At 45.6% G+C, this 17,556-nt stretch overlaps 1 protein-coding gene across 1 annotated transcript in view; it reads right to left on the bottom strand.

Moving 5' to 3' along the window:
* The window catches only part of LOC127452257 (potassium channel subfamily T member 2-like), a 164,359-nt gene that overhangs the window by 144,941 nt on the left and 1,862 nt on the right, over positions 1 to 17,556 (bottom strand). The gene's annotated exons all lie outside the window — the stretch shown is intronic.

The following is a 17,556-nucleotide window of genomic DNA, read 5'->3' as shown; positions in this document are numbered from 1 at the left end:
TCTAATTACATTTTGCGGTACTGCGGTAATGTAATGTGTTAATTTTAAAATTAAGTAATCTGATTACAGTTACAGACATTAATAAAATTATGTTACTTGGATTACACATTTATTGCTAAGACAATAATATTCATTAAGTAGAATGCATTTTAAAATTTATTACGTTCCTATGTTAGTACTTTTATGTGTGTTGTTTTGTCAGCTAATGAGCATGCGCTCTAACAAACCACCATGGCACAGAGGACACGTATCGAGGCGACGGCAGATGAGTGAGCGGCGTTACTATGGACACCCAACACTGGTGGGGACAAGGGTGCGATAACGTAAAGTAGGCACTGAAAGTAGGCATTGATGTTTCTTCGCTGTAGAGGCGGTCATGATTTAATGTACCCCTAGTGACGTAGGGTTGGCGCGGAAGTAGAGAACAAGGCATTTTTGTAGCTTGGTTTCAATAAATGTTTTTATTACACTGGGGATTAAGTTTTGAGTTCTGAAAATTACAGTATTTTTTTCATAGTAGAATGACTTCTTATATGTCAAAATATCAAGAAAAATTTGATTCCTCATGACATGACCCATTTAATATTAGTAGTCAACCCCACTAATTGAATAGTCAGCTGTTATACAACTAGAAAAATAGACCACCCTGGCACACCCCTACTATATACAATGATTTAATTTGATTTGAGAGTGAATAACGACTTGAAATGCGATCTGTTTAATCACACAAAGTGATCATATGTCTTCAGAGCCTGATATCAATGTTTACTTTCATGATATAGCAAAAATAAGATTATTATTATTATTTTATAATAACACTTAAAAAAGTATTTTGTGTTTCATGGAAGAAAAAAAAAGTCATACGGGTTTGCAGCTTTCATCCTTTAGAAAATGATGATGTTGACATTTACACACGTTTACATATACGAAAGAGAACATTATCTTTAGCACAAAACTGTGCATTTTCCAGTGTGTGTTGTCCAGTATTACCAGTGTGTGAGCATGGCAGGTTTCAACTGTATTCAGATTAAAAAATGTCACATTTTAAGTTTGTTGCATTAGTATTTATTTAGCCCCTGATTAATTTTAGATACAGTTCCTGAATATGTATGCATTTAAATATACTATTTAAAATGTTTCATGATTACTTACAGTATGTTCCACATTTCAATGGAAATGTAATTTATTATTGTTGAGAGTAATAAGGCAAAATACATTTGAAACTTCAACCGTAACAAGAATATGAAATTTATGGCCTTTCGGAACTTCTGTTTACAAATTTGAAGACTGCTTTGGATTTGATTGGATCAATAAATGTAAATGTCATACTATGCAACTACAAATTACTTTACAGAGAGCTTACGACCTATTAGCCAAGTCTTGTCTTAAGAACAATTGGTTCAACCAAATTAAGAACAGGGTTAATTACAAACTAGCTATTAGTTACTAAGCCCCTAGTGTGAACTTTACATCCCAATTTAAGTAAGACCCAACAAATGGCAGGTGCAACCCAGGAGCCTTATTATAAGTAGCACTCTGGGAAAAAATAAAATGCTTATGCTTAATGACATGGCCCCTTTGATGAAAACATGTAAGTAAATTAGACCTCTAGATTCTGTCAATTCTGTGGGTTTTGTCCTAAGCTTCCAGCTGGAGGAGATTCTGTCTGGCACTGGTTCTTTTAGAATTGAGCTTTGGCTCACTTCCTGTGTTTGCTGCTGCCCAGGACCACATTCACAGCTCTGGAAAAGATGGCAACTAGCTTGCTGCTGCCCTACAGAGACCAAATGTGCTTTTAGTCATGTACTATGTTAATTACTGCTGGGAATCAGTCATTTAAGCCAAAGTTTTGTTGATCGTTTGAAATGAAATAATTGAAAAACATCCTTTAGAGGAAATTACTGATGCAATTTCTGGCACTACTGATGCTTTTCAGAAGCTCAGATGATGGCTCTCGAGCTTTGAATGTTGGAGGTGGGAGTTTTTCGGGGTTAAGGGGTTGTGGGGGGAGGGAGTCTTGCATGATGTAAAGAGGCACTCCAGTAATCGGCACAAATACTGAGCGGAAAATGCACTAGGCTAAATATTTGTAGCACTTTAGTGTGTGGCATTTCAGCACAAAACCCCATCTCTTGTTCACAAACTGCCAGCAATTCAGATTAAACAAATGCTAAATACAACAGAAATTGAGAATTTTGGCTAAATTAAGTCATTGTCATTCTTTTCACTGCAAAAACACACCTCCTTCCTATGGAAATTATTATAGAATGACCTATTTGCTATTTTTGCTAGGCTATTTACGTTGTACAATTGTCATCTGCAGAAAACAATGGAATTTTATTTCAATGAGACGTTTGTGTGCATTTTCAAGTGATCATAGCAGCAATTATTCATTAAATAATCAAATGATGGGGAAAAGCATAGAGACCATAATGGAACAGACTGGACATCCACACCTGCCGTGCAGCTGAGCACACTACTGTTATTTTAAGTGTAAAGGCGTAATTTCGGCACCTCTAGTGGCACCAAATAGAAATGCAAAAATAGCAATCTGGTCTCATAGATTCACATTACTATACCTACATTTCTGAAAATTCATTTTTGTGTGGCTCGTTGTATGTATTGCAGCCATTTCCTGGTGAAATAATCACTAGATGTGCTCATGCATAGCTAACTTATGACATTTTCACTGAAGGTGCGATCACGTTTACCTTTGCACTGCGATATTCCGCAGGCGAAATACAGGCTGTTTCTCAATGCTACGAACGCAGAGAACGGACTTCCGTTCTTTTGAAGTCTTGCCAAGCTACTTTGAAAGAACGAACTCAGAAGGACAGGAGGAGGTGGAAAGCATTTATTGTGAGTTTTGAGATGTGCTACGATCTTCCTGTTGCGCAAAACTACTGGCTTTATCACACCAATGAAAGCATTATTATCATCACACCAGTGAGGTTTTGAAGGAAGTCACACATTAAAATAATAAAGTCTGTAAACACTTGTTTCCTTAATGTGTTTATTACTATATTAAAATGCTGCCCAACAAATCAACAAATGTTGTGTATGATAAGTATGATGACTCTCACGGGCCGTCAGACTTTCGCAAGTTTACAGCAGAAACTCTTGAGAGAAAACACAACGATAACTCTCCTCCGTCTGCCACCGTAGTACCGGGTTTTTGCCCACAAGTCACCATCTGGTGCATCCGGATTGAGAACACATCCGGGTAATTTTATGCATTCTGGCTTGCGTTATTGAGTATTGGAGTAGAGCTGTTCAGCTGTGATGTCAATTTGTAGGCGAACCCAGAAGTCGAATGTGACAAAGAATTTCCCCTCGCAGATTTCGCGTGGAGTTCAAGTTTGGTAAACTTTGACAGGCGAATTTGCCACATTGATCAATAGGAAGTTGCTTGGTTAGGCAGTGACCTCAGTTTAGTAGTAGCACAAGTACAGTGCGATTCCATATAAAAAACGTCATGGTTACTGGTGTAACCTCCGTTCCCTGATGGAGGGAACGAGACGTTGGTGTCGATGTAGTGACACTAGGGGTCACTCTTGGGAGCCCGAGACACCTCTGGTCTTTGATAAAAGGCCAATGAAAATTGGCGAGTGGTATTTGCATGCCACTCCCCCGAACATACGGGTATAAAAGGAGCTGGTATGCAACCACTCATTCAGGTTTTACGCTGAGGAGCCGATATAAGGTCTGGCCATTTCAGCGGGTAGTTCAGCGTTGTGGCAGGAGGGACCAACGTCTCGTTCCCTCCATCAGGGAACGGAGGTTACACCAGTAACCATGACGTTCCCTATCTGTCACTCACTCGACGTTGGTGTCGATGTAGTGACACTAGGGGTCCCTATACAAAACGCCACAAGGCTGAACTGTGTTACGTGAACTGGCGGTGTGTGGTGGGCAGACTTGCTGTGTGCCTCATAGCCAGCGCACCAGGTCGACACGTAACCTCCCCCAACACAGTTATGAGTGTCGAACGGCCCTACTTGGGGACAAGTCAACTACCCAAAGATAGAGACGGGCTTAACCCAGTCGTGGCCTCTTTTCCCCTTCTCTTTTTCCACTCCCTAAAAAGAAGGGGGATTATCCGACTGGGCCGCCAGGTCTAGTCGGGGGGTGTCCCTCCCAAGGGGAGGACACCGCGGAGACCACACCTCGCCCCAAGAGGGGGGGATATTTAAGTGGATGAATACATCACATGGTCTTTCCAACCATGTGGAGAGCCTTCAAGGTAGATCCTGCCCAATGGGGGAGGAGGTACTACAACATGGAGACTGGGGCAGAGGGACTCTGCCCAAGGAAGACGCCGTTTGCCAGCAGGGAAACGAGCTAGCGGAAGATATAGATCGCATGGGGTTAGCCTTACAAGGAACCGCCACATGCGGAGCACCTACCCCAGCACCGGGCTCTTAGATAGCGCGTGTACTGGGCCGGCAGTGAGTTTCTCCGAAGACTCGACTGCCACAGGGCTCGGAGGAAATCAACCAGGGAACAACTTTTGTGAACACTACTGGGAATTAACAGCGCACGTCTTCAGCTCAAAAGGAGGTGGGAGGCGCTATGTGCAAGCGATACACCCGGCCGGCTATCCCGGGCTTATCCGCTTGTGTTGCGTGCCACTACCTGGGACGAAACCGGTTCCACCCGGAGGTTGTAGAACCTTGCAAAGGTGTTGGGTGTTGCCCAGCCCGCTGCTCTACAAATGTCTGTTAGAGAGGCACCTCTGGCCAGGGCCCAAGAAGCCGCTACACCCCTAGTAGAATGGGCCCGTAGCCCTACCGGGGGCGGCATGTCTTGGGCGAGATATGCCATAGATATGGCATCAACGAGCCAGTGGGCGATCCTCTGCTTGGAGACAGCACTTCCTTTCCGCTGTGCACCGAAGCAGATAAAGAGCTGCTCAGAGAGTCTAAAGCGCTGAGTGCGATCCAAATAGATGCGCAAAGCGCGCACCGGACACAGCAACGCCAGGGCTGGGTCTGCCTCCTCCTGGGGCAGCGCTTGCAGGTTCACCACCTGGTCCCTAAAAGGAGTGGTGGGAACCTTGGGCACATAGCCCGGTCGGGGTCTCAGGATCACGTGAGAATAACCCGGACCGAACTCTAGGCACGTTTCGCTGATAGAGAACGCTTGCAGGTCACCTACCCTCTTGATGGAAGTGAGCGCAGTCAGAAGGGCAGTCTTCAGGGAGAGTGCCTTCAGCTCGACTGACTGCAAAGGCTCAAAGGGGGCTCTCTGTAGGCCCTGAAGAACTACGGAGAGGTCCCATGAGGGAACGAAGAGCGGTCTGGAGGGATTCAGCCTCCTAGCGCCTCTTAGGAACCTGATGATCAGATCGTGCTTCCCTAAGGACTTACCATCAACTGTGTCGTGGTGTGCTGCTATGGCAGCAACGTACACCTTCAAGGTGGAAGGGGACAGCCTCCCTTCCAACCTCTCCTGCAGGAAGGAAAGCACTGATCTGACTGCGCATCTCTGGGGGTCTTCGTGTCGAGAAGAACACCACTTAGCGAACAGAGACCACTTCAAGGCATACAGGCGCCTCGTAGAGGGGGCCCTAGCCTGAGTGATCGTGTCTACCACCGCGGGTGGTAGGCCACCTAGGTCTTCCGCGTCCCGTCCAGGGGCCAGACATGGAGATTCCAGAGGTCTGGGCGCGGGTGCCAGAGGGTGCCCCGTCCCTGAGAAAGAAGGTCCTTCCTCAGGGGAATTTGCCAGGGGGGAGCTGTCGCGAGGAGCGTGAGGTCCGAGAACCATGTCTGGGTGGGCCAGTAGGGCGCTACCAGGATGACCTGCTCCTCGTCCTCCCTGACTTTGCACAGTGTCTGTGCAAGTAGGCTCACTGGGGGAAATGCGTATTTGTGAATGTCAGGGGGCCAGCTGTGTGCCAATGCGTCTATGCCGAGAGGAGCCTCGGTGAGGGCGTACCAGAGCGGGCAGTGGGAGGATTCTTGGGAGGCGAACAGGTCCACCTGAGCCTGACCGAATCGACTCCAAATCAGCTGGACCACCTGGGGGTGGAGTCTCCACTCTCCCCTGCGGGGAACCTGCCGTGACAGCGCGTCCGCTGTAACGTTGAGGTTGCCCGGGATATGAGTGGCTCGCAGCGACTTGAGGTGCTGCTGACTCCGGAGAAGGAGACGGCGGGCGAGTTGTGACATACAGCGGGAGCGCAGACCGCCTTGGCGGTTGACATATGCTACCGCTGCCATGCTGTCTGTCCGAACTAGCACATGCTTGCCCTGGATCAACGGCCGGAACCTCCGCAGGGCGAGCAGAATTGCCAGTAACTCGAGGCAGTTGATGTGCCAACGCAGCCACGGACCCGTCCAGAGGCCGGTGGCTGCGTGCCCGTTGCAAACAGCGCCCCAGCCCGTCTTGGAGGCGTCTGTCGTGACCACGATGCACCTGGAGACCAGTTCTAGAGGAACACCTGCTCGTAGAAACGAGAGGTCGGTCCAAGGGCTGAAAAGACGGTGACAGACCGGTGTAATGGCCACGCGGTGTGTCCCGTGGCGCCATGCCCGTCTCGGGACTCGAGTCTGGAGCCAGTGCTGAAGCGGCCTCATATGCATCAACCCGAGCAGGGTGGCCACCGCCGAGGATGCCATATGCCCCAGGAGCCTCTGAAAAAGTTTCAGTGGAACCGCTGTTTTCTGTTTGAACGCCTTCAAACAGGCCAGCACCGACTGGGCGCGCTCGTTCGTAAGGCGCGCCGTCAGAGAGACTGAGTCCAACTCCAAACCGAGAAAAGAGATGCTCTGAACCGGGAGGAGCTTGCTCTTTTCCCAGTTGACCCGAGGCCCTAGTCGGCTGAGGTGCGAGAGCACCAGGTCCCTGTGTGCGCATAACACGTCTCGAGAGTGAGCTAAGATTAGCCAGTCGTCGAGATAATTGAGAATGCGAATGCCTACCTCCCTTAACGGGGCAAGGGCAGCCTCTGCGATCTTCGTAAAGACGCGAGGAGACAGGGACAGGCCGAAAGGGAGGACTTTGTACTGATACGCCCGACCCTCGAACGCGAACCGCAGGAAGGGTCTGTGTCGAGGAAGGATCGAGACGTGAAAGTACGCGTCCTTCAGGTCTACCGCCGCGAACCAATCCTGATGCCGGACGCTCGCTAAAATGCGTCTTTGCGTCAGCATCTTGAACGGGAGTCTGTGTAAAGCCCGGTTCAGTACTCGCAGGTCCAAGATTGGCCGCAACCCACCGCCTTTCTTCGGTACAATGAAGTAGGGGCTGTAAAACCCTTTCTTCACCTCGGCTGGAGGGACAGGTTCTATCGCGCCCTTCCGTAGGAGGGTAGCGATTTCCGCGCGCAGAGTAACAGCGTTTTCGCCCTTGACGAAGGTGAAGTGAGTACCGCTGAACCTGGGCGGGCGCCTGGCGAACTGAATCGTGTAGCCGAGTCGGACGGTCCGGATCAACCACCGCGACGGATTGGGAAGTGCAAGCCATGCGTCCAAATTCCGTGCGAGGGGAACCAAGGGGACAACGTCGTCGGACGTACCGGCAGGTGGGGCCTCGCGGCGGGGCGGAGCGCGAGGTGCCACAGCACGTCGTGGCCGTGCTGAGTCTAGGGACATCGAAGCACTTACCTGGCTCCTTGTGACCACCCCCGGAACAGCCTGGGACGGGGGAGGAAGAGGCCTGTCCTCGCGACCCGTGGAGGCTGTCACATCGGGGGTGGATTTGTGCCACAGCTGGGCGCTCAGGGGCGAAAAGGGCACCGCTGGAGCGCCAATCCTGCAAGATAAAGCCCGTGGACGGTAGTCGTGGTGACGACCGTACACAGTGGGTATGTGACCCAGGGAGGAAGGAAGCCGCTCTTTTGTTGAACTGTTGGGTACCGCAGCCACTTGGGCGTACGGCGAAATCAAACGAAAAGGCAACAAAAGATTTTCCACCCGGCCCTCCACCGGGGGATGGAGTGGTCTTTCTACCAGCTCCAGGTGAGTGGGTTCCCTCGTCCCTGGGTTGTCCGTCTCAGGGGCGCCTCGAAGACCTCCGTGGGTTCTTCGGTGCCGGCTGAGAGACGGGTGGCGTCGGCTTCCTGCGGTGGGCTCCACGCCGGGGCCGGGCCAGAGGGGCGGGCTGCGGCGGAGCCGGTGCAGTCACCGCAGGGGGACGCCCTTGGTGACGAGCAGACAGGGTGCGGGGTCTTGAGCCGCGCCGGGGCAGGATGTGCCGGATTGCCTCCGTCTGCTGCTTTACCGTCGAGAACTGCTGGGCAAAGTCCTCAACGGTGTCGCCAAATAGGCCCGCCTGGGAAATGGGGGCAGCAATGAACCGTGTCTTGTCGGCCTCGCCCATCTCGACCAGGTTGAGCCACAGGTGGCGCTCCTGGACCACTAGTGTGGCCATCGTCCGCCCAAGAGACCGCGCTGTGACCTTCGTCGCCCGGAGGGCGAGGTCGGTCGCCGAGCACAGTTCCTGCATCAAATCTGGGGCGGAACTACCCTCGTGCAGTTCTTTCAGTGCCTTGGCTTGGTGGACCTGCAGGAGAGCCATGGCGTGCAGGGCAGAGGCGGCTTGTCCAGCAGCGCTGTAGGCCTTGGCCGTCAGGGACGACGTGAGCCTACAGGGCTTGGAGGGGAGCTTAGGGCGTCCACGCCAGGTGGCGGCGCTCTGCGGGCATAAGTGCACTGCGAGCGCCTTATCCACCGGGGGAATCGCCGTATAGCCCCTGGCCGCCCCGCCATCGAGGGTAGTGAGAGCGGGGGAACTGCGGAGTCGGGTTCGGGCAGTAAAAGGTGCCTCCCACGACTTCGTCAGCTCCTCATGCACCTCCGGGAAGAATGGCACTGGAGCGGGGCGCGGCCGGTCTGAGCGGCGCCGCGAGCCCAGAAACCAATCATCAAGCCGCGAGGGTTCAGGGGAGAGCGGAGGGTTCCACTCTAGCCCGACGTTCGCGGCCGCCCGGGAAAGCATGTCCGTCATTTCGGCGTCGGCCTGTAACTGGGCGACCGTCCCCGAAGGGGGAAGCCCAGCTGAGGCTTCTGCGTCCAACTGGACAAGCCCGCTCTCCGACGCTGCGCTCGAAAGCTCATCATCTTCGCGGGCCTCGAACGAGAAGCCAGACTCGCCGTGCGACGAGCCGGCAAACTCATCCGGAAGCCCGATTGGGGCAGACGAGCGTGCTGGGGAATGGGAGGTCCGCGGGGGGATACCCGGCGGAGGCGATCCCATTGAGGTCCCCAAATCGCCCCCAGCGCCAGCCGCACTGACCTCAAACCCGTAGGTAGGAGGACCAAGGCGGGGAGCCGCTGGGGTGGCTTGCTTTCTTACAAAAGCAAGCCGCGACCACAACGTTGCCATGGTCATGTTCTCGCAGTGAGAACATGAGCCATTCATAAACGCTGCCTCCGTGTGGGTCGCGCCCAGACACGAAAGACAGCGATCATGACCATCCGAAGTTGAGAGAAATCGACCGCAACCAGGAATAACACACGAACGGAAAGGCATCTTTAAAAAGACGCGTCTTTAAAAAGACGTTCCGTGTGTGCGCTCTTTTAGAGAAATATATACTCTTTTAGAGGGGAAAAATGCTCTTTCAGAAAATATACTCTTTAGTTTTTCTGCCGAAGCGCCCAGGGGCGTTCTCTGCAGTGCACCAGTGCAGAGGAGGGAGAAGCCGCTGAAATGCGCCGTCAGATCCAGCAGAGGTGAATGAACAGTGCTATTCAGCTCAATGAGCATGACCGTTCGGCTCCGAAGAGAAAATCTGAATGAGTGGTTGCATACCAGCTCCTTTTATACCCGTATGTTCGGGGGAGTGGCATGCAAATACCACTCGCCAATTTTCATTGGCCTTTTATCAAAGACCAGAGGTGTCTCGGGCTCCCAAGAGTGACCCCTAGTGTCACTACATCGACACCAACGTCGAGTGAGTGACAGATAGGGAACAAACATCTGCAAGCCTCGACATCTAAGAGCATTCTGTCTCTTTGGAACAGGTTTCTGTCTCCGCCGCAAGTATAGGTCTCTGCGGAACATTAATGGGTGTTTTCAAATCTGTGGGCATTTCCAAACCAGGATGGGTGTTTCTAAACTATCCATCCAATTTTGCAAAATTTGCATCCCTAACAAGGATATAATTTTAGTTGCGAGTTTATTTTTAACTACACTCTCACAGAGTAAAAAGTTCACCATTTGCAGTTCTGCAACCAATTGTCATGCTATGTGACAAAAATGTATATATTTGGCAACTGGCTGGTAAATGTTTAGATTTCACTTACTAGTGATTGTGTAGTATAGTGGTGTAGTATTCAGCAGTGAGATTCTTTCACTCTGTGTTGAAAGTAGAAGCTGTTCCGTGTAATGCGTGTCCGAGATCCACGAGATCCGCTCAACCGGTTTGTTATTGAATAATGTCTCTTTTAATACAATTTCTGTTTTCTACAGTCAGTTGTTGATCAACAACAACAACAAAAAGTAAACATTTAATTCTAATCATACATGGCACAGATGATTTAGGTGTCTGAATCACAGTAGTGGAGCAATACAGTACAGTCCGTGCATAATATGCCGGATCACAGTAGTCAGCTACATCCTAGTACTCAAAACTAGCCTGCAAGATTGTGCCATTCCGGCACAGTACAGATTTTTGGTTGTGTTTGTGCATTTACCTAATTTTCACAATTCCTTTAATAAATCTGGTGCTAAAGCAACACAGACTGCATGTCGGGAGTGCTGGAAAAGAGGACACGGCAGTGGAAACCGGTAAAGTGCATAGGACAAGGGTGTTCAGCAAGAATCAAGAGGATATAAGTGGTTGTCGGAGTGCTGTGGCATGTATATGCATGGGCATGCCAGTGTGTTTATGTGTTTTTGCAGCAGAGACTTGTCTGGGTTGGAGGATGAATCCTAAGTGTGAGATTAATTGAAGTGAAAGGTGTGAGACATGTAGGACTAGCTCTGCAGAGTCGGCCGCTAAATTAACCTGTCTGTCACTATTAATCAGTCCTAGGTCGTCTCCTACACTTCATTCCCCAGAACTTAATGCCTTCTGCTAAAACCTCATCAACTCCATTCCCTCTGACACAACGTTTGTCAGGTATTTCCCACAAATAGCTACATGCTGCTCCCCGATGTCTCACTCTTTACCTTCTGCCACATTCTGAATAGCGAAGCTAGAGTAATGTGGTGGGAGTACTCGTTTCCTGTCAGGCAGCCAATGGGATGCCATGTCACAGCAGGTTTGTGCTGCGGAAAAGCCTGATATCAACCTGATAACTTGTGAGTTCATAAGTATATTTGATCGATTCATTAAAAGAACCAACTCATAAAAGTTTGTTTGCAAATCAGACAACACTGATCACACTGCATGTTTGTTTTTGCTAGCAGGTCCTTTGGCAATATTCGTAACACCTCAAAGCAGCAATTGTCTATTGATTCAAGTGCAGCTCCTATCTACTTAAATGGGGAAAGACCGAAATCTTCAAATAGGCATATTTCGAATCAACAATAAAAACTGACAACAATTGTATCTTAAATTGTGCTTCTTTAACTATTTTTCCAGCTGGACACAAGTAAACATACAGGCAATGTTTCTATTAAAAATGTGATTAGCACTTTTAACGGTAAGGCGGGACTTCCATTCCTACAGTCACGTTATGATTTCTTAAGCATTACGATTTCTCCCATTTATGTGCATACAAGTCACCCGTCTCATACTTCAATGTCTCTGCTATTGGCCAGTGAAGACAACGCAATAGAAAGATGTGTTGTCTATTTTATTGTGTTCGCTGTAGGCTACCCAGTCTTTTATATCTCATTCAATTGCAAATTCATAATTTGGGTATAATTTAGTATATTGCTGTGGTGCTGTATATTCAGTAGCATTGAAGTGCCACCGCTGATTAGTCTTGCAGGAAACACTGTCACAGCGCCTATATAGCCGACCAGACTGTGTTTGCGATCACAAAATTATGCATGTAAGGAGGTGATAGTGGCAGCACACTGAGACGAACACCATGCCTATGCAAACAGAGGGATATCGTAGGGAGTTTTGTCTACTGAGGGATCTCCAGTGATGAGGCAACACATTGTGTCTGACACACAAACACACAAACAATAGCATGTGCTGCTGCCAGACTCCAAGGGCTCTTGACTGAGCTTAAATGACAACCGCAGGGGCCTAATGTTGCCTGTTAAAAGGAACAGTTGACCCAAAAATGAAAATTCAGTCATAATTTTTTTCTCACTAATGTCATTTCAAACATGCATTGTTATTTTTGTCCATGGAACAAAAAAGGGTAATTTTTGAAGATTGTTTACACAGCTTTTGTCATACAGTGTCACTTCATAGTGACCACGACTGTCCAAATTTCAAAAAGGAAAGACCAACGAAACATAGTAGTTGTAATGAATGTGCTATATTCCAAGCCATTTGATAGCTTTGTGTGATGAACATGACAAAATTTTATTTGTTATTTAGTTATGTCAATGGATGTCAATGATGTCAAATGCAGATTCTCGCATGCCTCACGAAACATTATCAAGCGCCTTTACGTGTTATCAGTGCGCTGCTAACAATACAAAATCAGCTTATTCAAAAAACGGCAAATCAAGAAAACCGTGTTTACATTATGTTTAAAATCCTTGGATACTTCTCTGAATTTGACAGCAAAGCTTAAACAGGCACGTGCACAACACTTGCACACCAGTAAAGGTGTTTAGAGGTCGACCGATATATCAGTTTTATTGGTTATATATATTGGTTTTATATTGGTTATATGTAAAAATCTGTGCCGATAGCTACTGATATTTTTTATTTATTTATTTTTTATTTTTTGGTATATTCCTCTGTGGAGGATTCTACAGTTATATCTAGGGATGTGCGAGATTAGTCGACTAAACTGTACTGACGCTGCTAGTCGACACTGGAATTACTAGTCGGTCAATATTTTTCCCCATTAAACAGTTCAGCATTTTTACACATATAAGTTTGGCTTTATATTATTACAAAGTCTGCGCTTAAATTACTGTCATGTTAATGTTACACATTTTATATATAATTAATAATACAAATATTATTAAAAAAGAGGATATCTGGAGCAGATGTATACAAAGTTTTATTTCACCGTATGCGTGCTTCTTCCCTCTCTCACTCGCAGCGCGTGCAGGAAAATGTCCTCTTGCAAGACCAGGAAAGTAGCTATGGAAATCACTTTGGTGGTGGTGCGGGAAGCGGATTTCCAAAACGTTGGGTTGCAAGTCGCTATGGATGTTTTCACATTTGAGTCTTTAAATCTGTGCGTGCTTAAAAGTTATTTTCCCACCGAGCGGGCTTTTTCAAGCGCAGGATAATCGCCTTAGGTGAATCAGGCCCCATCATGTTGACATGTTAATTTTGTTCATCAAAAATGTATGCTTTTGAGTAAGTAGCCTAGAAAATGACTATTTTAGGCTAGGTATGCAAATAATTTTTACCCTACTGATCAAGAAGTCTATTTTCAACTATGTGTACCGACTGCTTCTATGGGTTAAACCCTTGTATTCTGTGTGCACATCACGTTTAGAACAATATAGGTTTACTGAAAATTTCTCACAGGACTATTTTTTTTCAATCCTAGCTTCTTCTTTTTTTTATATCATAACTGTTCTTGGTTCACGTTCTTAACCGAACAGCTGTTATATTAGATCATAGGCTAATGCACATCATGAAATACACGCAACTTTTCAGCGCATTTTTTTCTCTCTCATAGATTTGGCTTACCTGTGAATAATGGAATAATTATATTTTTTATTATGTTAAGTTACTTTTACTTGGTGATTTCCATTTAGAGCAGGCTATAAGGGTTGCTCTATTGGTCCTGCACTATTCATTCAATTGTTTTCAATAATTATGCATGTATCTGCTAACGCTGATTCATTAAATGCATGTAATGTTCTATATTTAATGTAGCCTACAATTATGATAATGCAAGTCAAGCATATCACAGATAAATGCCAATTTTTCAGTGGAATTTAGCGTCGGATTTGTCTTTAGAGACCCGAGGTATGGTTTTAAAGTATTTTAAACGGGTCGCTTAAAAACACAATGTTTTTTTACTGTTTTCTGAGGGTTTCTTTCTTTTTAGACTAGTCGACTAGTCAACTCCAAAATTTTCGTTTAAACACCAGTGAAATTAGTCGTTCCGCACATCCCTAGTTATAACACCTTTGTTCGACACTATTTTGACAAGCGATCCCTTATGATCTACTTTTGATGAATGATGATCAATTGTTAATAAATTACTGCTTATGCAGTATTTATTAGCCAATATGACAATGTTTACTTTATAGTGTTTGTATTGTAATATATCGTAGATGATTGTAAAAGTGCATGTTTTGTTTCCCTTGTGTGTTTGTGTGAGATGGAGGCACAGACTATAAACAGACTAATATACAGAAAATAAGAGTCCCTGGTAGTTAAAAGTGCCATGTTATGCACCAAATCTTCATTTTTTTTCTGGTCATTATTGATTTTGGTTGCACAATGAACTGCATCTGAGATTTTATTCATTTTGGACTCTTGAAGCCTCTGTGTCCGTCACAGTAAATAAAGACTAAGAACTTTTTTTTAACATTCAATAAATCGATTTTCAAAATTAATGGCCGATTAATCGGTAATCTGCCTTTTCCACCACCTTAGTTATCTGTATCAGCAGTTTACATGAAGAGCGAAATCGGGGAAATGGGCGAAAATCTACGTGTGCCAATCGGTGTATTTCTCAATAATTTATGATTATCCTGATACAGTAAAACATTTTAAGCTGTTTACAAGACCCTTTTTTATTTTTTTCACAGAGTTTTCATTTTTGGGTGAAGTATTTTTTTAAAGATGAAATTAAAAACAATCTTTCATTATGCAACCAAATATACTTTATTTGACCTGTTTAAATTCTACAGAGGATGCAGCCTGATCTCACAGTGAAATCGGAAAGAGTAGACCAACTTTTCTTTTGGCAAAATCGGTATACGTTGACCGAAATTTCGAAACACTGCCCGCAGTGGTCAAAGTGGTAAGTGTTATAGGGTATATGGGCACATGTGAGCTCCATTTATGTCCAGGAGATGTTGCTAAAAGCAAGTAGTGAAGCAAGTTGTTTTCAGCTTTACAGGATGTTATACAATGAAGAGAAAAGCATATAGTCATAGATGCTATCCCCCAACCCAAACCTTACCTTAACCATTAGTGGAGTAAAAAAGTAATGTTAGAGGGAAAAGTGAAACCTCTGAATCATGCTCATCATTGATTATTCAAACATGGTTACTGCCTGGCTTTGAACCCTAGTCTCCCACGCAGCAGATGCAACGCGCTGTGAACACAGTGAAACTACTGCAAACATGTCTGATAAGAATGCTGCATGTCAGCTCATCAGCATACTATCAGAAACATTATGCCAACTTCACGTGTGATCATGTTGGAGAATGTTCTACCTTAAAGCGACATTAAAGTTTCTCCTCAAACTGCTTGACAGCTGCAACATTATAAACCAACCTAGTCTCAGAATAAACATTACTATAACTACATTATTTGCAAACTGACTTTTATGTGCCGACTTATATGTTTTGTCACAGTTTTCTGGTGAAATTAACACTAGAGGCGCTACAACAACTGTACATTTTATTCACTTTTACACAAATCATGACTACAACGGCTGATTAAGACTTTATAAACACTTATTTTTCATACTATTACTTACACACTGCCATGAAACACTTTTACTCTAAACGCATCATTTGAAAAACGATACATTTGAACACTTGTATTACAGACTCACCTACATTGACACACTTATTCAAGTGTGATTAACTTACGCAGTAGCTCATAGGGGTGTAACGATTCATCGTTCTGGATCGATTGCATCGATCCAATAACCAACGAACCAATGTTATCGATACAATGCGTAAAAATCGATATAGACATTTTTATAAGATGTACCTTTATTTTAATACTCTCATGTCAGCCACATCCGTATGCATTTGCGTGAGGCAATGAAGCAACCTTATTACATTCATTTCACTTTATGAGTGCTAAATACGCTTTTTGTGTGGGACAAGGATGTGCGCAGGGTCTGTGAAGCCAAATTGCACTCTGCTATCCGTGCACACGTGCCGCAAAATGCGAGCTCCTTTTGACAGGATCTGTGCAAGTGCATCAACCGGGCGCTCCTTAAAAAGCGAGCTCTCATGACAAACGTAGAGCGGGCCAAGAGAATCAATATAAGTTAGTATCCTGATGAAACGTCCGATTTACACCCCTAGTAGTTCACCCGATAGAGTGTTTGACTTTGGACTCGGAAGACTGCAGTTAGAGACCAGTCAAGCACACAAGCTGACATGTGAGCCGAATGTGTCATAGAATCAACATGACATGACGTGGTTGCTTCAAAAAATGTGCTTTTCATTTCTCATTTTGTTTTTGGACACTATCGGTTAGGTTTAGGTTAAAGTTTTAGGTAAGGGAGGTATGTTTTACTCATTAAAACCTCCATCCAAAATTCACCTTAAAACCTGTCTGATGACACCATTTCACTTGCTTTTGGCTCCCCCCACTGGACATTTAACTGAGAAACTGCAGCCAAACATGTAATATGGCACGACATTTCTAGGTTCCTGGTCTTATTTTGAACGATTCATCAGTGCACTTCTTGTCTTTGTAATCTTTTATCAAAATGTAATACTGTTCTCTTCCTCTGAAATGACTTTCCTTTTCTGCTGATGTCACTCAGGCCATCCTGGTTATTGAATAGTGTTCACCAGTAGACAACTACTGTAGCTACTAACTGTACTAAGGCATTGTTTTAGCAAACTTGCATTCAGATTTGGCTCTATTATCATATGAAATGCAAACTTTTCACAAACCAATCAATCCCTAAATAATAAAATGAAGTCCCGCCCCACAAAAACATCACATTACAGAAGGAAAATGGCCTGTTAATGGGAATGTTAATGCCCGCAGTCTGTTTACATTGGCATAAAGTGATTTGCCAACTTGGACTTTGCCCTTTTTGAGGTCTTCCTGTTTGATTCAGTGCCAGAGGAGCCAGACATCCTTGTATGAGATACCCAGAGAGACACTTTGAACAGTATAATGTTTCACACACACACACACACACACAGCCTAGAATTGGATTGAAAGCTTTATTCAGTGTGTTCATTGGGTTGTCTGTATAGGAAACAAGCTTCTCTACTACAAAACATATATATATTTTAATGATGTTGTTTGCCACCTCCGCACACTCTCTGATAAGCAAATAATATAATCAATCCCCAGTGGGTGAGAGTGATTAGATATGATTTCAGTAATTAGATCCCTCTGAAACCGTCAATCGGAGGCTCTTTCATATGAGAAATTATTACCTGAAGTAGTTCCACCATTTACGAAGACATGTCCCCTACTTTTAACCCCTTTATGAATGAGCTCTCGCCAATTAGTGTATTTTAAACACCCACTCAGGGAGACCAGAGGCGAGTGAGAAAACTCATTCTTATCTTTCTAAAGGACTAAAGTGTTTTGGTCTTCATTCCTCACCTAGCAACGGAGTGCCAAGC

Source organism: Myxocyprinus asiaticus, chromosome 14, assembly GCF_019703515.2.
Source record: "Myxocyprinus asiaticus isolate MX2 ecotype Aquarium Trade chromosome 14, UBuf_Myxa_2, whole genome shotgun sequence".
Taxonomy (NCBI): Eukaryota; Metazoa; Chordata; class Actinopteri; order Cypriniformes; family Catostomidae; genus Myxocyprinus; species Myxocyprinus asiaticus.
This window is presented reverse-complemented; position numbering and strand designations above follow the sequence as displayed.